Genomic DNA, 26,188 nt, shown 5'->3' with positions numbered 1-26,188 from the left:
GCAGGGTAAATTGGACGTATTTTTTTTTATTTTTTTATTTAATTTTGTGAAAAGGCACCAATCGACAAAAATATGTGTATAAGTTGAACTTTCTGAAAAAGCATGCACATATCATGTTCAAATAGGTATCGTTAGGTCATAGGATTACTAATAAAACAAATATTTTCATTTTGGCAATTTTTTCATAAAATGGTTCAAGTTACCCGCCGCTTCCTGTCTCCAGGACCCCCCCCCCCCCCCCCCTACTGTAACTTGTCTACATTTTACCTCAAAAGGGTAGTTGTTTTCACGATATTATAACCGTTACAGGGAGAGGTCACGTTTTATCAAATCTAGACCACAATTCTGGCAGAAAAAACGATAAAGATATTTGTAAATGATAAATATACACTTCTTAACACCGTTTGACTATGGGTCGATGCAAAGGTCTTGTTAACCCGTGTAAAAGGTTACAGGTTAACAAAGTTACAAATCACATGCCAACTAATAAAAGTAATAAACGTCCAAAAACTAGGCACAATAATTGGGCTATCTGGACTAATACTGCTGAAATATGAGCGATCATTTACCTAGAATCGATTTGTGTCAATTATACTAGATACTGAACCTGTAGCCAAGAGAACAAGCACATTATCCAGCTCTGCCCTTTGTATGCTTTCCCAGGCCCTCCGAAAGACCGGCACTAGGGTAGTTAAAAAATATGTTTTTTATTTTTTCTTCTTCCCCAGGGCTTTTTTTACTCGATTTGATCCCAAATGTCAAATTTCAGCGAGATAAAGTAGTGTTTAGGGGTCGCTATGATTTGACGATTTTTCAGTTTTCATATAAAATTTCTACATTTTGGTACACAATAGTAAAAAATCTAGAGCATATAGAAAATAGGCATTTTATCTTCGATGATAACATATTATTGTACTTTATTTTTTGTGCGATGTTGATGGACTAGGTTGAACCTGTGGCCTTATACTGGGGACGCTATTGCTATGTCTTGTATGGGAACCCTGCATTTTATGATTAAGCACTGAGACTTGGCACAGTTGTTCATTGGGTGGCCCTGAGTAGATAAAGATCGGGAGGCATCGAGAGCCCCCCTTAATTTAGGAGGGAGGAGGGGGGGAAGGCTAGCGCCTCCGCGCTTCCTTTGAAACCATATTTCTCTAAAAATATACAAAATAGGGCATGCGATATATCATTTTCGGATAAATGAAGGACGAGGAATTCATTTTTTGAACAAAAAAAATGTATTTTAGAACAAAAATACAAAATAAAATGGGAAAATTTAAAAACGAGATTTTTTTTATACATATTATTGCACATTTTATGAAAACTGTAATGGTTTTTTTTAAATAAAAAATATTATTTAATAGCTACATTTATTTTGTTTTAGAAAATGTATAATTTGTTATAGAAATATATTATAGGACGAGTGATAAAAAATAATTTACATCGCCCGATAGGGTGATTTGAATGCTCATTTCAATAAGTTTTGTCAATGATTTCAGGTATAATCACTATTTTTAACACACGAAAGCCATAATCATTGTAGTTTATGGCTATTTTAGTGATTAATGTACTTAAAATAATAAAAAATACAAAAATTAAAAAAAAATGAAAATGTGATAAATTTTTTATAACATTATCCTATTTTGTTCTTTCTATACAATATATATCTAAAAACAATAAATATCAATGAAAAGCCACATTTATGTAGTTTATAAAAATATATAGTTTGTTACATAAATATATTACGAAACGCGAGATAAAAAATAATGAAAGTGACGTGGCAGGGCGATCGTGATGTACGGTACGGGTCAGCTTGTATGATTCGATGAGCTGAGGTAAAGGCACTCAAAGCTCTCAAAAAGTGTAGTTATTTAGAGTACTTCAAATTAAACAACATACAATATAGTCTGAATTTAACTATTGATATCACATGAAATGATCGATTGATATGATAGGTCAGATATATACATCTGATCCTAATACATCTTGTGAAATAGTAGATATCTATATGATTTGCATAATTTATGGATAATTCTTACTTGACATATTTATTATTCCAGATCTGCGTCCTGTACTTTGGTTAACGAGTGCCGAAAATAGTTATTAACCAAAAAAAGACCGCCAAATTAACAACATTTCACCGACAAAAGCTGCCTTACACCATTTTTGTAAGGGTTATAGGTATATCAAGGTGTCCATGTATGGGGTCAACTAAACCCAATTCAAAATTTGCCATTATTTGTTACTTGTCGCTGGACGAAAATCTGTAACAATTGGGATTTGGGAGCCTACTTGCCCGCAACGTTGCCTGTTGCTGCAGAAACATGCCTCGAAATTGTCGGATGCAGGTGTAAAAAACAGTGCCGCGTAAGGTGCAACCGTAAAAAAAGACTTTTTAAATTAAATGTTCGGAGCTGATGTGCTTATGCAGTGGGTGTTGTGATATATACATAATTAAATTCAGACTATTCATGTTGTTTTATTTGAATAACTCAAAATAGCTACACTTTTTGAGAGCCTTGAGTACTAGCCCCGATACACATGTTTTCGTCTAGTCAGACCATTTTTCGAGGTTCTCCTTTGTACAAAACCAATGTCTTAGTTCAAAAATCATTAATGTTTAATGCTAATACGAATCTAGTTTATTTTTTATGGCACTATTGCGCAATAACTAACTATCATTGATACTGAAAGGAAGAATATGACGATTTTTATTTTATCTTTTATGGATGGGTAAAACCGATTTAAGGGGGCCCAAAGGAAGTAACTAAGTTCTGCTAGTAAACTAAAAAATCTTCAAGCCTATGCATGCAGAACTGCTTTAGGAGAGGAGAACGTGATTAAGATAATTTTTCTTTTACATTATAAGTCACATGCAATTTTATTTTACAATCAAAATAAACTATATTATAGGATTTTTACAATTTTCTGTACTGGGTCGTGATATACCTACATGTGTAAACGTTATTAGAATGTGGCTTTTTATTGATATTTATTGCTTTTAGATATATATTGTGTAGAAAGAACAAAATAGGATAATGTTCAAAAAAATTATCACATTTTTAATATTTTTTAAAATTTTTGTATTTTTTTTAATTTTAAGTACATTAATCACTAAAATAGTCATAAACTACAATGATTACGGATTTCGTGTGTTAAAAATAGTGATTATACCTGAAATCATTGACAAAACTTATTGAAATGAGCATTCAAATCACTTATCGGGCGATGTAAATTATTTTTTATCACTTGTCCTATAATGTATTTCTATACTAAATTATACATTGTCTAAAACTAGATAAATGTAGCTATTAAATAGTATTTTTTATTTTAAAATAACTATTACGGTTTTTATAAAACGTGCAATAATATGTATAAAAAAAAAATCTCGTTTTAAGATTTTCCCATTTTTTTTGTATTTTTGTTCTAAAGTACATTTGTTTTGTTCCAAAAATGAATTCCGCGTCCTTCATTTATCCGAAAATGATATATTGCATGCCCTATTTTGTATAGTTTTAGAGAAATATGGTTTCAAAGGAAGCGCGGAGGCGCCAGCCTTCCCCCCCTCCTCCCTCCTAAATTAAGGGGGGCTCTCGATGCCTCCCGATCTTTATCTACTCAGGGCCATCCAAGGAACAACCTGTGCCAAGTCTCAGTGCTTAATCATAAAATGCAGGGTGTTGTGCAATAGCGTCCCAGCTATTAAAAGTTAACAATAAACAGTTTTTAGCCAATTTTTGTGCATTTTTTAGCATTTTGATGTCTAAAAACACTAAATGTGACTTGGTACGAACAGACACCGGAATACGAATTCCAAAATGAGTCTTGCTTGTATTGCGCCGGACATATTTGCTGATTTTACAATTTGAAAATTTCCGACTTTCATACTAATGGGCTCCCACTTGCAAATCATAGCAACCTCTAAATGAGGCAATAAGAAGCTAATTTTTGGTACATATCAATTTTTGATCATAATGGAACAAGAAAAAAACCTGTAAAGCAAAAATAAAAAACCTTTTTTTTTTCTTCATACATTCGTGAACCACCCTAATCGGCACGGATAGTATTATGGTCGCACGATAAACGATAAAACGTCAGGCCGTCCTTCTCGCATTTACAAATAGTGCGAAAAAGACGGCCTGACGTTTTATCGTTTATCGCGCGACCATGCTTGCCTGCGTGTTTAAATGAACACCTGACGCAATCTCCCGTGGCCTGGGACCCCGAATGTGGATTTATAATTAGTTCAGCTATATATATTGTGTAAAATGTTTTATTATGTGTCAATGCGCCATACGAATAAATAAATAAATAAGTTGCTCCGTGGCGTACGAGTATCGTAGTTAACTCTCTCACTCTTCTGTATTGGCAGAGAATATAATACTAGAGAGCAGACACGTCGCCGGCGGATGTGTCGCAGTTGTTAGCTCATTGAGCATAAAGTTATCGTTGTGTGCGTGCGTGATGACACGACTCGCTGGTCATTCAGACGTACAGGCAACCACTGTAGAACTATGTCATAGTGACGTTTTAAATCAGATTGTTTGAAATCTCTTACTGCTTGTCATTTTGACATGGTTGTAGAGTGGCCTAGGGTTCCAATTGGTTGACTGTACACAGACAGTGAATAGATGCGCGTGTATTGTGCAATAGGAGCGTCCAAGTGTGTGTGTGTGTGTGTGTGTGTGTGTGTGTGTGTGTGTGTGTGTGTGTGTGTGTGTGTGTGTGTGTGTGTGTGTGTGTGTGTGTGTGTGTGTGTGTGTGTGTGTGTGTGTGTGTGTGTGTGTGTGGTGTGTGTGTTCAAGTACTTGCAACAGGCGTATTCAGTACTAATCGCCCGGCATTTCCGATCTCCTTCCTTCCTATATCTGTGAGTGGAACAGATCCAGATGCGTATCGTTAGCACTGAAGCGTTAACGATTGTCATTTTGGCTAGAGGCCTTGGTATCATGAGTAACGCGCTAATATCTCATGAATATACATGTAATGTGCTGATATGAGTGATATGGAGGATATAATGTGTGTAGGAATGCGCACTTATCGGGTTTGTAGAATAATTAGGTATGTTGATAGTTGGAATTGTGAGCTTTTACCGTTTCTGTGTGGATGACACGGGAGCCGTGTCATCATGTTTTTTTTACATGTGCTGTAAGGGCATATTTTTTCTGGATTTTTTTGCACTTTTTCTACTCAGAATCATGAGCTTTTTCGATTCTACTAGGAGACAAAAAATGTCCCAAAATTTCCATACATTTTTTGTCTTCCCCTGAGTTACGTTACGATCAAACAAGTTGTATGAGACATTGTAACTCAGTGGAAAAAATTGTGAGACATTTTGTTCTCCTGCGGAATCAAAAGAGTACATGATTCTGAGTAGAAAAAGTACAAACACTCCCACATTTGGAAGAAAAAGTAAAACAAACAAGAAAATAAAAATATGCCCGTATGACACGAGTACCGTGTCACGAAAAAGTTGTTCGCCGCCACAGCGTAAAGTTTTCGAAAATGGAACACACAACTATCGAAAAGTCTCGACCAACATATTGAGAGAATCTCACTAGGTGGATTGAAGAGTCAGATGGAGAAGACGGTAGTCATGGCCACGGCGCGGATTGTTCGGCGGTTCCTCTCTCTGCTCTGCAGCCTGCAGCCCTGACCACAGCTTGGAGGCTGGTGTTTTTATATTTTTTATTGTAATACACTTAGCCTACAAAATAAACACGAAGTACCTACATAAAGTTAGTAGGTCTTTGCACAGACGAACGAACAATACAGGCAAATGGGATTGATTCAAGGCACTTAAAATTTAAATCGATGTTTTTAACCCCTGACGCAAAAACAACGGGGTGTTATAAGTTTGATGTGTCTGTCTGTCTATCGGTCTGTTTGTCTGTGGCATCGTAGCTCCCGAACGGATGACCCGATTTAGTTAGTCGGGAGTGTTCTTAGCCAACGTTTCATGAAAATCGGTCCACTATGTGGGGTTTTTCAAAATTTTAATTTTTTAAAGTGAAATGTTTTGTCGCTGCCTTATAAAAAACTAGCGCAAAAGTAAATTCACTACACGCGGCGACGGCGTGATTCATAAAGCAAGCATTTTTAGATTTTACTTTTTAACGATTCGTCGTTAGATATGCCAATATACTTCCAAATTTGAAGTATCACTTTCCTTAGGTACCTCAACCTTTTCAAACTTAACAAGTACTACTAAATATCTGCCAAATGCGTAGGTGCAAAACGCGCTTTTATCTATGTTTTATACGTCAAAGGTAAAATCACAGATGTCATATATACCATAGATCAATCAAACGTATCTACTTAGCGTGTCAAATGAACTCAGTGAAATCCACTGAGTTGTCCGTCTTTACTCGCAGCTTGCAGCTTTCGGGCGTCAATTTTTGTAAGTTGAAGTCAACCAAAACATAAAAAATGCCTCGTTACGTGATATTCAATTGCAACAACACAAAAATTATGAACAATCAAGAGCCTGAGACATATTTAAAATTACAGGCAAGAATCAACTTCAGTACAAAATTTTACACGCTCGGCCCCTATACAAATATATGAATTTGTTTCTTCTATCTAAATTAAGTTCTGTGGGTAAAATAAAGAATATTTATGTTTTGATATTAGAGCCTACTTCGATATGCTTTCGCATAACATTTTTGTACACGAAGTTGTGTTTGTACTGTAGCCTACCTATCCAGTGTGTAAGCTTTACACGGGCCTTAAATTAAACCAGATCCAATTTAAGTGTTTTTAAGTTACACTTAATTTTTACCCCAAATTATTTATTAAAAGTTTCCTCAGCAGCCATGTACTGTATAGGTAACCATGGTCAATTGCGATGACAGTTAAAGACAACTGTAAACGATCGTTTAACGCAAGTGTGTTTGCATTACATTGCGGGCCGAAATATTTTGTATGACATTCTAATTTCAGTTCTAAAAGTTATCAAATTACATTTCTTATAACCTATACTAACCACTACTAAGAGATTCGGCCGTATTAGATTTACACGCTGTATGCTAAACTATAAAATAATTCATAATATAACATATTACTAGTTTATAAATATTACATTCTGTATACATACACAATATTATTAGAAATATGTCTCTTACGTAATAACGTGCAAAAATTGGTTAGTTACGTCACATTTTCACTGACAAAACCCGTGGGAACTGCCAAATCTCATTAAACTGGCATAGCGACAGCAACGGTTTTTCCTATCAATAATCGCTGTTGCTACGCAGTTTTCCGCTACTATTTTCCTACTATAATATTGTAAATGAGAATATTTGTATGTGTATATGTAAATCTATTAAAAGGGATGTTTTTAAGGCACATTTTATTACGTGTATTTAAAAGTCTTGTAATATTAAGGAACATTTCCTAAACTTTATATGAAAACGAGTAAGATATATACATGTTTAACGTGTAACCAACATTAATTATTTCCACCGTGGAAGGTCGCACTTGAAGCCCGCACTACGCTCAGAATTTGTATTTCAGAACCGCTATTTGCATGATTAAATTATAAAATCCTTCACTCCGTTCAGTCAAAGACATATATAACTCCGTATAGATAGATATAGTCTAAAAATAACCGGCCAAGAGCGTGTCGGGCCACGCTCAGTGTAGGGTTCCGTAGTTTTCCGTATTTTTCTCAAAAACTACTGAACCTATCAAGTTCAAAACAATTTTCCTAGAAAGTCTTTATAAAGTTCTACTTTTGTGATTTTTTTCATATTTTTTAAACATATGGTTCAAAAGTTAGAGGGGGGGGGACGCATTTTTTTTTCCTTTAGGAGCGATTATTTCCGAAAATATTAATATTATCAAAAAACAATCTTAGCAAACCCTTATTAATTTTTAAATACCTATCCAACAATATATCACACGTTGGGGTTGGAATGAAAAAAAATATCAGCCTCCACTTTACATGTAGGGGGGGTACCCTAATAAAACATTTTTTTCCATTTTTTATTTTTGCACTTTGTTGGCGTGATTGATATACATATTGGTACCAAATTTGAGCTTTCTAGTGGTAACGGTTACTGAGATTATCCGCGGACGGACGGACGGACGGACGGACGGACGGACAGACAGACATGGCGAAACTATAAGGGTTCCTAGTTGACTACGGAACCCTAAAACCGTACCTCAGTACCATACTGCAAAAGGTACGGTGGCCTAGATGGCATTACACCCTTGGGGTACGCTCAGCTAGATGGCGCTAATATTAATATTTGACATTTTAAAGCATATCAAGCTAAGAATATGGGCCAAATTGTCAAACCTGAGGTTCAAAAGTTTTAAGCCTGTGTCAAGAGATGGCAGTCTATGCACTGTGATTACACATTTTACTTCGACGGTAACTCTCTATAATACTCCCATCACATTGTAACACAATCCTCTTTTTTTACGGACTTGGTCACGGACAGAGCTACTTGTATAACTTGTGATATGCAATTTCCTTGTTAGGGTTCCGTACCTCAAAGAGGAAAAACGGAACCCTTATAGGATCACTCGCGTGTCTGTCTGTCCCTCTGTCACAGCCGATTTCTCCGAAACTACTGCACCGATTTACTTGAAATTTGGCACACGTATGTAAACCTGTGGCCCAAAGACGGACATGTAATTTAATTAAATGAAATTTAATCACAGGGGTCACTTTTGGGGGGGTAAAATTGAAAATTAAAAATCAAAGTTATTAAAACTATATTGTGTTACATATCAAATGAAAGAGCATTTTATCAGCATCTGAAATATATTTTTTTTATATTTATTGTTTTGGTAATTTAGAAGTAATTTAAGAAAATAATCAAAAAATTACCATTCCCCCCCCCTTATCTCCGAAACTACTTAGCGTAAAATTTTCAAAAAAATACACGAGATAGCCCTCTCCCTGTAGATTACAGGAAAACCTATTAGAAATCTACAGTCAAGCGTAAGTCGGACTTAAGAGAAAAAAACTCAGATTACGAATTTCACTCACTGCCGCTGCAAGTAGTTACTAAACGTCTTAAAATTGTCTAAGCGAGTTGGACAGGTATAAAGAAATTCATTTCTGTCTTTTTCTTTTTAGAACTTGTTCAATTTTTTTTTTCATTTGTACAAAATGACTTAAGTTCCTACTAAAAAGGAGGCGCTTAAGACCGTTTATAAATTGACTGAGCAAAATTTTATTCAAATCGGTCCAAAAAAGGTGTCTGTTGACGAAAACATAGAATTTGTGCCACCGAAGGCCCAAATCTGAAGTCCATTTTGCTCTATCTCTTATCGTTTCCGAGATATATACGTAAAGTCTTGAAAGTGCGAAACGTTAACTTTGCCATTATAGTCGTTCAGGCGCTCATGAGTTCTTTGTATGGAAAAGTCGAAAACCGACTCGCACTTGACCAATGTTCATAGAACGTTGTGGTTTTTTTTTATTAGCATAAATGACTTAAGCGCCTTCAGAAGTGCAGGTGCTTAAGACCGTTTGTAAGTTAAAGTTAGCTGTGATGGCTCAACGAATAAAGAAGATTTCAATATCCTACTTATACATATTTTATTAATTTAACTATACAGTTTTTATTACTCAAGCCAAGCGTTACGTTAGCTATTGCTATTGAAAGGAAAACTTGTGTATAAAGCTTGAAACAAATTATGGGACGCGTCTGACGACCGCGACTGATAAGCCGATGGCTTGCGTGGGCGACGGTCGCGCGACGGCGATGCGACGCATACGAAATCAAACCTTATCGATATGGAAGTAGACGATGCGATGAGACGTGACGGCGACGGTCGCGCGACCGTCGCCCACGCAAGACACGGCGTAAGTGTGCACGCTAATTGCTTGCATTTGAAATTGAACTTTAATTACTAAGAAATAACGTTGGTTTTGTAAAAAAATGAAAGTAGTTTTTACTACATTGCGAAGTTTTCGTTTGTCAACTAGACGCACACATTTGCAACTAAGCGATCGGACTGTAGGTGACAGTGTAGATATCTACTCTAGCCTCGTGGCGCCGAATGTACTTTCTAAAGTACATAATGGTTTCAATGGAATTTTAACTCTCATGTAAACAAATAAAATATAATTTCTTTTGTTTCTAAAATGTTTCGAATAACTGAAATTGAATTCAATCTCAAGTACAATAAGAATCAAAATTCCCTAGCAAAAATTTTGTATGGTGGGCGCCACGAGGCTAGGGAAGTTTAAATCGATGTTATCGCATCGATCTACTGAGGGGGCGGTGCCTACAGCAGTTGTAGTTGTATGCATACCTAGCTCACGCACACAGACGCGTCCACTGGCGCCGCGCCGGTGTCCGCGTGCGCTCTCTGCAATGTCTCTGCAATATATGCAGAAACCACATGGTGGTCTGTGGCAGAAACTCAATAGACATTTTTAGGGTTTTTAAAATAACTAGGTACTTATTTAGTACGTGAAGTAACATGGTAAATTAAAAATTATCATTAGATACTTATTTGCGGAGGTGTAAACAATTTCCTTCGTTTTGCCATATATCAATAATTACTTATCTATATTAAATTCATTAATCCGTATACATTACATTTTTACAATTAAGTGTATTAATTATACTCATAGCTGGGCACCGTTAATCAAATAGTTAACTTCGATAATCGCTAATCCGTTACTATAAAAGTTAACTTCGTTAATCGTTAAAGCGATACATTTCAACAAATTTAACGGAAGTTAAAGTTAATCGATAATCCGTTAATCATGATAAAAAATAATTTTACTGTAGCTAGTTGCATCAGTTATCAACTATTAATTTTTTGGGTAAGTTTATTATGTTACTGTAAAAGACCGAAGTTCGCCAAAATCTCTTGAAAAATCCCAGCTGCCAATTGGTAATAGCGAAATGTTAATAAATATTGTTCTCTTTGGACTTACACCGACGTTGGTTCGTTAAATCCTAAATACAACAATAGATAATGTATTTACTAAATAATATTTATTTAGTAATTTCCCGCTAGAAACTTGCGTTATACTATTCTGTATACTTTTTCAGCTACCATAACCAAATTTGGATTAGATTAAAAAAACCTTTAAGTAAAACTTAGAACCTTTCAGATTGTTTTACTCACCCTTTCTGATGTTTACCATACTTACTTACCCCGTTATTCATAAACGTACACTAAAGTTATCAAGCCGATAAATTTCGTTTGTCCCTTTCCGACGTATTGGTGTGATAGAAAGGGACAATAGTTATTTGTTATACAAGGGGGCAAAGTTGTATTTTAACGCCGAGTGTGGAATTGAAAAACGAGCAAGTGAAAGGATTCTATAGTTGAACCACGAGCGAAGCGAGTGGTTCGAGAATAGAATCCTGAACTTGCGAGTGTTTTTAATACACGAGAAGTAAAATACATTTGCACCCGAGTGTAACACAAAACTTTTCCCCTCACTATAGCGAGGAAACTACAACGCAAAAAATGCGTTTATCACTACTACCAGTAGTTCCACAGGTGGTACATCATCTTTATTACTAGATTCACCTACTTTTATCAATTTTAATGCAGTTAATTTGACTTTATTCAAGGTCAAATTACTTTACTCACTAGTGGATAAAATGCGTTTTTACCCGCTGGTATTAAAGGACAAAACATGTGTTTCCGAACTAGTGAGGGGAAAACGAACTTTATCGGCTGGATACTTTAGTGTACGTTTATGAATAAGGGTGTTGAAATTTATAGCTACGAAATTTTACATAAAACACCTACTTTAAAATAAAATAAAAATGTTGAATTTGGTTAACATTATAAAAGACCTCACGCAAGCTGTGCTAATTAGTTCGCGAATTCGTCGAGAGATGGCGCTAAACACAATTATGCTCATTAGAGAACCTATACTTCTAGCCTAGCCCAGTCTTTAGAATTATGTGAGTAACGTAAAAGTTTTGTAGGTACGGAACCCTCTGTGGGCGAGTCCGACTCGCACTTGGCCGGTTTTTTTATTAACTGTGTGAGTCGCACTGAGTCAATGTTTTCAACCGCAAGCTTTTACGTATGAACGATTAACACTCATTCATAAATTGTTATAAATATAAAATAAATAAAGAAAATAAATATTATAGGACATTCTTACACAGATTGACTGAGGCCCACGGCAAACTCAAGAAGGCTTGTGTTGTGGGAACTAGTGGTGGGTAATACTTATATACATAGAAAACATCCATGACTCAGGAACAAATATCTGTGCTCATCACACAAATAAATGCCCTTACCGAGACTCCGAACCCGGGACCGCGGCGCAGCAGGCAGGGTCACTACCGACTGCGCCAGACCGGTCGTCAAATCGGTTATTGTATAAAAAAATCTGCACTTTTTAACCCCCGACGCAAAAACGACGGGGTGTTATAAGTTTGACGTATCTGCCTGTTGGTCTGTCTGTGTGTGTGTGTGTCTGTGGCATCGTAGCTCCCACACGGATCAACTGATTTAGATTTAGTTTTTTTTTGTTTCACAGCTGAGTTAGTCGGGAGTGTTCTTAGCCATGTTTTATGAAAATCGGTTTACTAGGTAGGGGTTTTTTTCAAAATTTTAATTTTGTGGTTAGGTTATTGTTAAACCCTATATTGGCAACGTGACAGACAGAGTGGCGCTGATTGTTACAAATACACGTCATTTTATGGAAATGTCATTTTTGCTAGCGGCGACCATTGCAACGACTTTGACTCTATAAAACATGGATTAGCCCACAAAATGAGGGCAGCACCACTCATGCACGTAGCGAACATCTAGTTGATAAAATATTTCACAATGTGTATAGGTACCACCCCCTTTCTTCCCGTGGGTGTCGTAGAAGGCGACTGTGGGATATGGGTTAAAGTGTGGCGTAGGCGAGAGGCTGGCAACCTGTCACTGCAATGTCACACTTTCGTTTTCTATCGACCCCTTATTTGCCAAGAGTGGCACTGAAACTTGAGTAGTTTCATGTGCTCTGCCTACCCCTTCATGGGATACAGGCGTGATTGTATGTTGTTGTTGTATGTTGTTGTTGTGTATAGGTAATCCTGAACGACTTCTGTTTTTAACCCCCGACGTAAAAACGACGGGGTGTTAAAAGTTTAACGTGTCTGTCTGTCTGTCTGTGTGTGTGTGTCTGTCTGTGTCATCGTAGCTCCCTCCCGAACGGTTGAACCGATTTAGATTTAGTTTTTTTTTTGAAAGTTGAATTAGTCGGGGACCCGGGAGTTCTTAGCTACGTTTCATGAAAATCGGTCCACTGTCGGGGGTTTTTCAAAAATATATTTTTTTATTGTGCTAATATTTTAAGCAAGTTTCCCATTGTCTGTTGTATAAGTGCGTTTTCACATTATCCGATCCGATATCGGATGTCGGACCGATATCCCATTACAGGCGCCATCTTAGATTTCTTCCATTGGAATCCTTCCGACATCCGATATCGGATCGGATAATGTGAAAACGGACTAGGTAACACTTTGATAGGAGGTCTGTTGTTGAATTTTCTATGGCAGAGACAATTTTATTTCGGGATTGATGTCATAGTAAATTAAATATGGAGTTTTCCTTTATGCCTCAAAAGAGCTTCCGCAGAGATAATAAATGTATTCTTTTAGACGTGTTATTAGAAATCAAGTTATTTTTATAATATAATCTCATTTGCGTGGGCAACGGCGGCCTTGGTCACAGTTTCTTGATATATTGCATTTATTTACGTTTATACATTTTATTGTTAAGTAAATATATTATCATAATTTGGAACTATATTCCAAATCGAGGTTCCGCTCTCAACTGTTTCCTCCTTCAAAAATTAATCAATCATAACATTCATAACGAAATTTGTGAATCTGAATAACAATGAAATTATGTGTGTCGGACCGATTAACTTTTTTAGCAAATTGTTACCAATTTTAAATACCTGCACCCCTGTTTTGGGCCATTAGCAATAAGGCCGTTTTTGGAAATTTTTGATCCGCTCTAGCGTCTTTAAAATCAAAAAATATCAAAAAAATCAAAACGGTCCGACACAGATAAGAATCATAATAATCTGCGTTGAAAAAATCATTTCTCTATCTTCAAAAACCAGGGAGGAAATAGTCGAGAGCGTTTGTATGGAGAATTGACCCCTTCTGTATCGTCTTAATGTCGATTATTTTTAACGCCATTGTTCAAGAACTTAGTAACCCATGTTTGTTATTCTTTCTGTGGCACTAAAGGGCACAGGAACGTAACTTGCGAAGCGTAACGTATACTTCACGTGCGGAATAACGAACATTCCGCACGAGTAACCACGATACCCCTATCAACACCTGTCGTCACTTACGTCGCGTGAACTTCGGTTCTCTAGCTTTTTAAAAAAGGTAAACATTCTTGACATTATTTTTTAGAGAAAAGTGATATAAGTATATCAAAGTGATATAAGTATATCAAAGTGATATATATAGGGTTCTGTGCCAAAATGGCAAAATGCTGTAAGTCTGTTTGTTCAAAAAAATATTTTGAATATGATCGGTTGTCCGGTCAAGTGTTGATGAATAATGAAGTTACTAAAACTGCTCTTCTTATCAAAACGACACAAGAACCGTGGAATAAGGCTATTTTGCTAGTACGTTTTTGTATTCGTATGGTACGGAACCCATCGTTTTGCGTATGTATGCGTTCCAACAAGGCAAAATAATGTAGCATGTATTTAAGCTTAAAATGGGCCATTTTTTTTCAAAGTTGTCCACCCCACTTTTTTTGTAACATGGGTATTTTTTACGCGATTCATACTCATAATCGCGAGGTCTCTCGATCCTGATAGGAGAAAAAAAATGTGCCAAGATTTCCATACATTTTTCAGAACTTCCATTCCGTTACCGCCATACAAAATGTATGAAAAATTGGTAATGGAATGGGAAAAATACTTGGGACACTTTTCTCCTATCAGGATTCAAAGAGCTCGCGATTCTGAGTAGAAATCACATAAAAATTTTAAAATCCAAAAAAGTGAGGGTACAACTTTGAAAAAAAAGGCCCAAATACCTATGTAATTTATGTATTCACTTTTACACGAGAACATAAACCCACATAACAGATACATTATAAAGGTAGTAGATTACATACCTAGGCCAGTAAAGTAAGAAATGTCTCATCACATGTAATTGTCGGCCGAGGTGGAGCCGAGGTCAACAAACACCTAAATATCTGAGGCTATCTTATGATCTTATGTACTAGTTAAAGTGTGTGGAGCCGGAAAGAGCGCAGCGGCCTGAAATTTGACGCTTTCCGGCCGCAGGTTAGAAAAATTGCTTTATAATTGCCCGGGTTACTTCAGATTAAAGAAAAATACTTTCGATTTATAGAGGTTAACAATGCTCATAACTATTCCACATTTCAAATCTATAGCATAAGTAGTTCTCAAGATACTCAGTAATGTGACAGATAGTCAGACAGACGGACAGAGTCGCACCATAAGAGTTCCTTTTGTACCTTTTTGGTACGGAACGCTAAAAACGAAGAATCTTCACCGGAACTGTCTTTGACCTAGATCTTGCCTAATTATACTCCGTCGGTGTCAAGATTGGGAGTGAATAATAATGATGCTTACAGCGCCTCTTTTACATCGTGATATACAATAATGGTGTCAAGGGTTACATTACAACCTTCATGCTTATTATTAGAATTTCAGTCTACTGTGCATTTTTTTTTTGATATCACGTCGGCGGCAAACAGGTATATGGCCCGCCTGATGGAAAGCGGTCACCACCTATGGACGCCTACAACTCTAGGGGTGTCACATGCGCGTTGCCGACCCATTAGAAACTTGTACACTCCTTTTTTGAAGAACCCCATACTGTAGTTCATCGGGAATACCTCGGCAGGGAGCTCATTCCGTTCGTTGGAGGAAATTCCTCTGAAACCGCACGGTGCGCGACCATTTAGGTTGCAAGGTGTGTGGATGAGCGCCCTGTCGATGGCGAGCGGTGCGATGATGAAAAGTGGCCGTCGGCATCATGTCATGTTTAATAATTTGAAAAATGTTTTGATTTTGACCTTTCTACAGTTACAGGTTTAACAGGTTAGATTTTTTTGGAAAATTATATGCATCAATACTTGTAATCATGTTGTTCATCGTGAGGAAACCGGACTAATCCCAATAAGGCCTAGTTACCCAGATGGCAGTCGCTTTCGTAAACCTAATCCCAAGATTTGACCTAGGCACTAGTTTTTACGAAAGCGACTGCCATCTGACCTTCCAAATCGAAGGGTAAACTAGACCTTATTGGAATTAGTCCGGTTTCCTCACAATGTTTTCCTTCACCGAAAAGCGAATGGCAAATATCAAATGACATTTCGTACATAAATTTCGAAAAACTCATTGGTGACCGCCGACCGCCGCGACCTCCGGAACGAAAGTCGCACGTACTTACCGCTAGGCTACCAGCGCAACCCTGTAAAATATTGTAAGGGACGAAATAAAAACCTTGAATTGGCAGTGCGTGCGAATTGATGAGGAAGAAAACTTTCCGAAGGCTGAGAAAGTTCTTGGATCGCGAATTCAATTTGCTATTCGTGCGAACACGAGTCTGTGTTTTCTTACTGAAATTCTGAATTTAGTAGACTGATAAAACCGCGTTATTCTCTTTGTTTATCTCTTTTAACCCCTGGAACGCCCATGATTTTTAATGACAAGGCATCCGAGGGGTTAATGTTCTGGGTCTTTAAAGTCATCATGTTTTGTTTGCCCGCATTTTCATTGGTCGTAATTCGATTTTCTGGCATTCGCGTAACTTTTCAAAATTGCCATAATTTTTTTTTAACCCCCGACGCAAAAACGTGACGAACGCAAAAATAAGTTTGACGTGTCTGTCTGTCTGTTTGTGTGCTTGTCTGTCTGCGGCATCGTAGCTCCCGAACGGATGAACCGATTTAGATTTAGTTTTTTTTTTGTTTGAAAGCTGAATTAGTCGGGAGTGTTCTTAGTCATGTTTCATGAAAATCGGTCCACTATACGTCGCGGTAGAGGGTTTTTCAAAATTTGAATTTTGTGGTTAGGATATTTAGCTAACCTATGGCTATTTAGCTAAGCTAATGATTAATCAAAGTCTGGCAATCAGTTACGACATTTATGACATTCAATGATTATGTTACAGGGACTCCGTTCGCGTGGTGTTCTTGTGCAAAAAGCTATCCATTACACGCCTTCAGTAGACCACTATACTTATAAAACGAATTATAAAATGCGCAAACAACGCGAAGTAAACACGATTATAAAACAAAATTGCACTGCATCAAGTAAAACTGAGAAGCTATCAAATAATTGAAATATCAACGTTGATAGCAAAAAAACACAATATTCGAGGCAGATATTTTATGAGGCAATTTCAGCATATTTGCCGTTATTTTGATCTCATTTTGCAATGAAAACATCCCGTGCCTGCTAAACGGTCACATCTCAAAAAAAGTTGTTTTGAGATTTATTCAGATTCGGGTAGACAGAATTAATCATTCAAATTACCACATTAATTAGGAAAAAATAAAAAGTCTTTAAGCCTTTTTGGAAGATACTTATGGCCACATAAATGTGGCAGATCTGCCACGTGTCCGCAAAAATTGTCAACTTCTTTCCTGCAATACCTACATGCCAAATCCTAGCCAGCCAAAGGCTAGCCACAAATCTAAATTGTTGGTCACCACTATTTCTGTAGCTTCCACATAAAAAAACTCAACTTTAACTTTCACTGCATCATATCAAAAGTAAAAAATACATTTTAATCCGCTTACATATTATTATTATTTTTTTTTCTCATATTTCCATTTCTTCTGTTCTGTCCTCTCTTGTTTTTCAACCATCAACAAGTTATAGACTTTTTACCTTAAAGTTTCACATACAAATTAAACTTGTGTTCTGTTCTGAACACAAATAACCGGTTATAATATGAAAATGATTTTTGAATGTTGGCCGTGCCCTCGCATTATATAGGAAAATGTAAGCCATGTGAAAATAAAATTATCCTATAGACACACATCCTATATACATAAATGAAATGTCATCATGTAACACTCGATTGAAGCAATATATTTTGATGAAAAAACCAAGCCCAATTATAACACAACCCATTTCGCCATTTTATTGACACACAAACATGTGTCAAAACATTTTTTTTTTCATATAAATAAACTCGAAAAAATGTTTTTTTGAGATATAGATGTTTAGCGGCCACGGGAACAAAGTCTGCTCGCGGCAGTTCAGGGTGGCTAGCCGAATGACACAAACGCTCACGAAACGCTCACGAAACGAAGCGCTAGTAGATATCTATCTCTATCGCGCTTGCGTATTGGCGCGACAGAGCCAGCGGCGTATCGCTTTCGTTTGGCGTCGGAGAAATGCCATTCGGCTACGGGGCCTGTTATGAATCGACGGGAACGGTCCCGAAAGCTGAATAAATGTTATTTTCGTAAAAACTTGTGAAAATGTCATATATGTGTAGGAGATGAAAGCTGAAAGCTACGTGTTTTGTAGACAGGTTATTTGCGTCTACCTAATAACTTACCTCCATTTGTAATTATTAGATCACAAAAAGCTGTTAAGTTATACACCGTGTTTTTTTTCTTTTCCGTTAAATTCGACACGTAGCTATAGGTTCATTATCAGGAACCACCCTGTTATATCACTTTTAGTTAAATTCGCAAAACAATCTTTTTCATCATTTTCATATATAATAAATGAATTTATTAGTGTGAGAGACCCTTAAGAATAACATTCAAGTGATTGACGGCACATGTCAAAACAAAAAACATTAGGAATTGGTAAAGGTTGTCACACACGTGTTCAGTAATTATCTTTATTTTTTTAATAACTCGATAACCGTAAGAGTTAAACGCTAGTTTTTTATAGAAATTAATTGTATTTGATCTAAAGAACCTTCCCTTAAAGTTAATGGAATTCAATAAAAACATGTTGTATACATATATAAACAGTGACGGGCGATAAATTATACCAGACATAGAATTTATCAGTGTTATCATTAATTAAGAGGTGTTTTAAGGAACTCTTAATTTTCACCCCATAATAAATTAGAAATGTTTGTAGCAGTTAATATTTAATTCCAGTTATCGATACTAAAAGTGGTTCAAACCATTTCAAGACAAGTTCCTTTCTTTCCCCGAAATCCTATATTAAATATTAAAATATTAGTCGTATACACGGTGTAACAAAGAAACCCGAAAGATTTTAACCACCCATTTGTCCTTTTCTGGCAAAAGTTTCATACAACATAATTTGTACAATAATAATAAAATCACATACGAAAGCCGAGAAGGACAAGTCCAGTAAGTACCTAGACTTGGCTCACGAGATAACCGCCATGTGGGATGTTGAATCAACGATCATTGTTCCGATAGTCGTTTCAGCGAACGGTCTCATAGCGAAGAGTCTCGACCAACATCTTAAGAGACTCTCGCTCGGTGGTTGGATCAAGGGCCAGATGCAGAAGGCGGTGATCTTGGACACGGCGCGGATAGTTCGACGGTTCCTCTCTCTGCAGCCCTAACCACCGGCAGCTTGGGCCCTGCCCCGCTGCTGGCGGCACCCTAGGTTAGGTTTTTTATAATGTGTTTATATGTGTTTTATATTGTTTTGTAAGTGGTTTTGTATTTTACTTTTATATTCATATTATAAACAGCCTAGCCTAAGATTTGAAAGAAATCACATACAATTGTAAAAAAAAATACTACATATATAAAAAGTAGTATACCTAAAGGAACCCGTTCTGTGCCATGCCATCACGCTAGCAGCGTTGCCTCGCTGTATGGCGATGGAGATATACCTAATATATTTAGGGCTCTCGCAGTTAGGCACATATATATTCTACGTAGCTTCCATCGTCAGCCTGTCTAAACACTTGCGCTATCGGAGCAATAACTCGTATTATCAGTAATATAGGTTTATATCCATTATTGTCCTGTTGTTGATTGCAATGCAGTAAACGTCTTGTTGATTGATGATGCTTTGTTTCATTCAATAATGTGTATAAATAATCAAATATAGGTACAAGGTGAGGCAAAATAACCTACTTAGATTTAATTCCATTTTTTAAAAAACCTACCTACCTAATAATCGATGAGTTTCAACGGTTGCATTTTTAGATGTGAGGAGTTACATTTTACACTTTTCATGCATTTTAATGATGTAAGTAGTTAAGCCCTATCCAAAATCTCAGAAATAAAATCACGCAATCATTCCACCTCACCCAAATTCTCACCGGCCATGGCTATCACAAAACTTACCTCCACCGCTTCAAAATCACCCCCGATGACCTATGCCCATGCGACCAAACCACCCCACAATCCATAGAACATCTCCTCAGATATTGTCCCAAATTTATGAACCCTCGTCTCGACCACAAAATCATCTGTCAAAGCATCAAAATAGACCCTTATAACCTTTTGGAAATCACTACAAAAAACTCGACTTTAGAATCATTCTGTAAATTTATCACTTATATAGTTAACAAACTCAAAAAAATCAACGGTACATAACTCATTATCATTTACTTATATTTATTCATCGTTTTTCATTATTAAATTATTTCACAAACTTCATAATTACACACAGATTTATTATCTATGCATACGAATAAAAAAAAGAACTGATTAATTGAATTCAGCCGCCCGTATTATTCGCGGGGACTGAAATCAGAAGATACAGACTTGAAAAAAAAGTAAGCCCTAAACACGCATTAATTTTCTGAAGTCAAATAGCACCTTTTTTCGCCTCAAGACCCTTAGGTAGAAGCTTTAAAAATGGTAATGTCTAAGTAACAAACTGCTGACACCGATTGTGCCCTGTTGACCCACTTATATTTTAATCCAGGCGATGTGGATTAATGGTATCAACGGAGATAGCTGCCCTAGAAACCTAATGCCCTTTGACTCAATTAAAAAGCTTAAAAAAGGGACTGTTTGCTTAAAGATGTCACACTTAAGTATTCGTATTTTTTATTTAAATCATATCTATCACCACCACAGAGCCAAGAGATACAACTCAATTAAAACAAGTGACAAATAATAATATCTAATGGACGCATTAATGAGAAAACTTTTTGGATTTGACATACCTACATATATGAATGTGAGTGTGTTTAGTAAAACGTCCCGATTAGTCAGTTACCATAAAGACGAGATTGTATCTTTATATTAATAAACTGAAAAAACCGGCCAAGAGCGTGTCGGGCCACGCTAAGTGTAGGGTTCCGTAGTTTTCCGTATTTTTCTCAAAAACTACTGAACCTATCAAGTTCAAAACAATTTTCCTAGAAAGTCTTTATAAAGTTCTACTTTTGTAATTTTTTTCATATTTTTTAAACATATGGTTCAAAATTTAGAGGGGGGGGGACGCACTTTTTTTTTTTTTAGGAGCGATTATTTCCGAAAATATTAGTATTATCATAAAACTATCTTAGTAAACCCTTATTCATTTTTAAATACCTATCCAACAATGTATCACACGTTAGGGTTGGAATGAAAAAAAAATCAGCCCCCACTTTACATGTAGGGGGGCTACCCTATTAAAACATTTTTTTCCATTTTTTATTTTTGTACTTTGTTGGCGTGATTGATATACATATTGGTACCAAATTTCAGCTTTCTAGTGCTTACAGTTACTGAGATTATCCGCGGACGGAAGGACGGACGGACGGACGGACGGACGGACGGACGGACGGACGGACGGACGGACGGACGGACAGACAGACATGGCGAAACTATAAGGGTTCCTAGTTGACTACGGAACCCTAAAAACGGCTTTATACTCGTAGCAATTGACAAAGTGGGACGTTTTACCAAACGCACTCACAAATGGGTCGGACTCTTTTATAAGATATTGCATAGATAATCCATACTAATATTATAAATGGGAAAGTGTGTGTGTCTGTTTGTTTGTCCGTTTTTCACGGCGAAACCAAAGAAACGGAGCGACGAATTGACGTGATTTTGTTGAAGGGATGGAGAGTGACATAGGCTACTTCTTGTCTCTTTCTAACGTAAGCGAAGCCGCGGGTAAAAGCTAGTATTACATATGGCACTGGCAGTGCCTAAGTGAAACATAATATATGAAAATTGCGAAGCTAAATATGATTTTTTTTAACTATCCCGCAATAAAGAAAATGAATAAAAAAATATGTCGCATTGCTTTCAAATTTCTATATATAGTACCTTAAAGACTTTGGACCACAATTAGTCTTATTAGCAACAATTTCGTTGCTAAAACTACACCGTTTCGTATTCAAAATCTTATTATTATTATTCCTCTTTATTCATTTTAATTCTTAGGCTAGGTTTTATAATATGATTATAAAAGTAAAATACAAAACCACATACAAAACAATACAAAATATATAAACACATTATAAAAAACCTAACCTAGGGTGCCGCCAGCAGCGGGGCAGGGCCCAAGCTGCCGGTGGTTAGGGCTGCAGAGAGAGGAACCGTCGGACTATCCGCGCTGTGTCCAAGATCACCGCCTTCCCACGGTAAGCTCAAGAAGGCTTGTGATGTGGGTACTCAGACAACGATATATATAATATACAAATACTTATACATAGAAAACGTCCATGACTCAGGAACAAATATCTGTGCTCATCACACAAATAAATGCCCTTACCGGGATTCGAACCTAGGGCCGCGGCTCAGCAGGCAGGGTCACTACCGACTGAGCCAGATCGGTTGTCAAAATCTTAGTAGGATCTTTTCTTTCTGTCAGTGTCACATTATACTTATGTTGACAATTTTACGTTACACTTCCAGTTGTACAGTGTTATGTCACGGTTTTATTGATATTTGTAATTATATGTCGACTAACCGCACGGGTAGCATGGTCGCGCGATAGACGATAAAATATCAGGCCGTCCCTATCGCACTATTAGTAAGTGCGATAGGGACGGCCAGATGTTTTATCATTTATCGCGCGACCATAATTGCCTGCAAGGTAAATATGAATAAGCGTCACGTGGATACGTGCATTACGGTATTTATGAATTTTATGATATACTTCGATTTACTCTCTATTTGTTAGAAATCATCTACACAATATCATCATCATCATCCTCCTGGCGTTATCCCGGCATTTGTCACGGCTCATGGGAGCCTGGGGTCCACTTTGACAACTAATCCCAATATTTGGCACTAGTTTTACGAATGCGAGTGCCATCTGACCTTCCAACCGGAAGGGTAACTAGGCCTTATTGGGATTAGTCCGGTTTCCTCACGATGTTTTCCTTCACCGAAAAGCGACTGGCAAATATCAAATGACATTTCGCACTTAAGTTCCGAAAAACTCATTGGTGCGAGCCGGGGTTTGAACCCGCGACCTCCGGATTGTAAGTCGCACGCTCTTACCGCTAGGCCACCAGCGCTTATTTATCATCTACACAATATGTATATGTGAAATATTAAATACAACAGATGTATCAGAAACACATGACGATTTGTGTATCTTCGTCATCCGGTCGACATCTGTTATAAAATTGATCTTTGTGGAAAATTCCTGTTTCGCTACTACATACATAATAATACAATGATATAGCATAACTATTGTATAAAGTATGTCTGTATCTGTTAGCTTTTTACACTTCGATAACCATATTCTTATAAATAAAAAAATATTTTTTAAACAAACAAAAATATATTTCTATCGCCTGAACTTGTTACTTATACACCGTGTTTTTTTTTTGTTTTCCGTTAAATTCGACACGTAGCTAGGTTCATTATTATTTTAGGTTCATTAAAAGATTTTTTTAACGATAAACATAATTAGATAATTAGAAGTATGAAGTGCATGTTAATTTTAAGCATGTATATTGCTGTGCCCTTGCAGGGTGTCACATGTAAACCCACCTTTTGTAAGTTCCACCTAATATTATGTAATGTGATATGCAATAAAAATTTGATATTTGATATTATCTGGAACCAGCCTGTATATCACTTTTAGTTAAAAAACTTGTTTCATCATTTTCATACATAATAAATAAATTTATTAGTGTGAGAGACCCTTAAGAATAACATTCAAGTTAGTGTCAAGTGATTGACGGCACGTGTCAAAACAAATAACATTAGGAATTGGTAAAGGTTGTCACACACGTGTTCAGTAATTATCTTTATATTTTTAATAACTCGATAACCGTAAGAGTTAAGACGCTAGTTTCTTAGAGAAATTAATTGTATTTGATCTAAAGAACCTTCCCTTAAAGTTAACGGAATTCAATAAAAACAGGTTGTAGATATAACTAACTAAATCTCCAATATTACGCAACCTTGAGTTTCAGTCGGTCATTGGACCGCACTTAATGATAATTACTTTTCTTTTGTCCCTTTGTGTACTTAAGGGGAAGCCAATCGAATATAATCTCCTTGTAACTGTTAATAACCAACAAAATTCTTTAGAAATGAGAAATGAGTCGGTAATTAATACTAATTAAGTATTAAAAGAACAGTTTTTGCAAATATTGTTCATGAATAATTTTCTGAATTAGTATTGCCAGATTATTTTGAAATAATTTATACAAATCGTCCCGTGTGGTGACGGGTTAAGAATTTCACAATTGTGACGTCCCCCAGTTAAAGATCCTACAGTCAACCAATTGGAACCCTAGGCCACTGTAGAACTATGTCATAGTGACGTTATAAAATCAGATTGTAAGAAATCTCTTACTGCTTGTCATTTTGACATGGTTGTAGAGTGGCCTAGGGTTCCAATTGGTTGACTATACCTTAGGCCAGTTGCTGCTTACCGCTTACGCAATTATTACCGAAGATCCAATACTAATCCTATGATATGCTTTAACAAAGACATATATAACTCCGTATAGACAAATAAAGTCTAAAAAAAAAACGATACAGAAAAAGGTACGGTGGCCTAAATGGCATTACACCTTTGGGGTACGCACAGCTAGATGGCGCTAATAATAATATTTGACATTTTAACACATAATTTTAACACGCTAAGAATATAGGCCAAGTTGTCAAAACTGAGGTTCAAAAGTTTCAAGCCTGTGTCAAGAGATGGCAGTCTATGCACTGTAATTACACATTTTACTTCGACAGTAATTCTCTGTAATACTCGATCCTCTTTGGCTTTAAGTAAGCGATAGGGTAACTCGTGGACGTCACATTTACATCTCAGGCACGCAAAGTGCGTTGTCAGTCAAAAATGAATAAATAATAACTAAGACAACACTCTTATCTTATTAAATATGCAAACGTTGTACGCACCTAAGAGCTCTTAGAAATCTACATTATTTTTATCATGAATGACGTTAAATATTTGATTACCTATACACGGTGTCATATGAGGAAACCGAATAATTTCAACAGCGTATTCCTGATTACATTTTAAGACTAAAATGTCAAATATACTTTGCAGAATTTAGTCTATATAGTTTCAGAGTTAAAAAATTAAAAATAAATGAATAATCTTACACGAATTAATCTAGCTAGTTTAAAAATAAGGCTTTTTGGCTGTGCATAGTGCACACTCGTATTAGACAGCGGTACAGGGTACAGTCAGCGGCATAAGTAAGTGATGATTTTTGTACCTTGTCGCTGTAAATCGTTTAACAATTTGGTATGACATTTCAGACACGACGTAAGAGTGACAAGGTACAGAAATCATCACTTATTCATGCCGGTGACTGAACTTAATAAATAGATATAACCCCAAGGTAATAATTTGAAAATAAACATAAAGTGCAAGTTTTTTCCCGCGGCTTCGCTCGCGTTAGAAAGAGACAAAAAGTAGCCTATGTCACTCTCCATCCTTTCAACTATCTCCACTTAAAAAATCACGTCAATTCGTCGCTCTGTTTTGCCGTGAAAGACGGACAAACAAACAGACACACACTTTCCCATTTATAATATTAAGTATGGATAATTGTCTTGAGAGGTGTATACATTTTGGATGACAGAATCGCTTAGCCATTTTGTAAACAGATATTATCACCAAATGACATAACAATAAGCATAATATTTACACAATTAAACAAACATTCTACGTCATATTCTGCAGAATTATTTAATCGTAATTAATGATACAGTCTGCGTAACGAATTGTTTTCTGTCGTGTTAAGATAAACTGACGTAGGTACCTAACCTATCTCCAAATGCTCCAAATTGTAATAGTATACCTAACTAACCTAGTTTTTCAGTAAAATACATACATAATCTG

At 36.4% G+C, this 26,188-nt stretch overlaps 1 protein-coding gene across 1 annotated transcript in view; it reads right to left on the bottom strand.

Annotated features, from left to right (window-relative positions):
- Positions 1-26,188, bottom strand: part of LOC125225662 — a 61,364-nt gene that overhangs the window by 1,980 nt on the left and 33,196 nt on the right. The gene's annotated exons all lie outside the window — the stretch shown is intronic.

This window comes from Leguminivora glycinivorella, chromosome 4 (assembly GCF_023078275.1).
Source record: "Leguminivora glycinivorella isolate SPB_JAAS2020 chromosome 4, LegGlyc_1.1, whole genome shotgun sequence".
Lineage (NCBI taxonomy): Eukaryota > Metazoa > Arthropoda > Insecta > Lepidoptera > Tortricidae > Leguminivora > Leguminivora glycinivorella.
The sequence above is the reverse complement of the archived record's forward strand: the minus strand, read 5'-3'. Positions and strand labels throughout refer to the sequence as shown.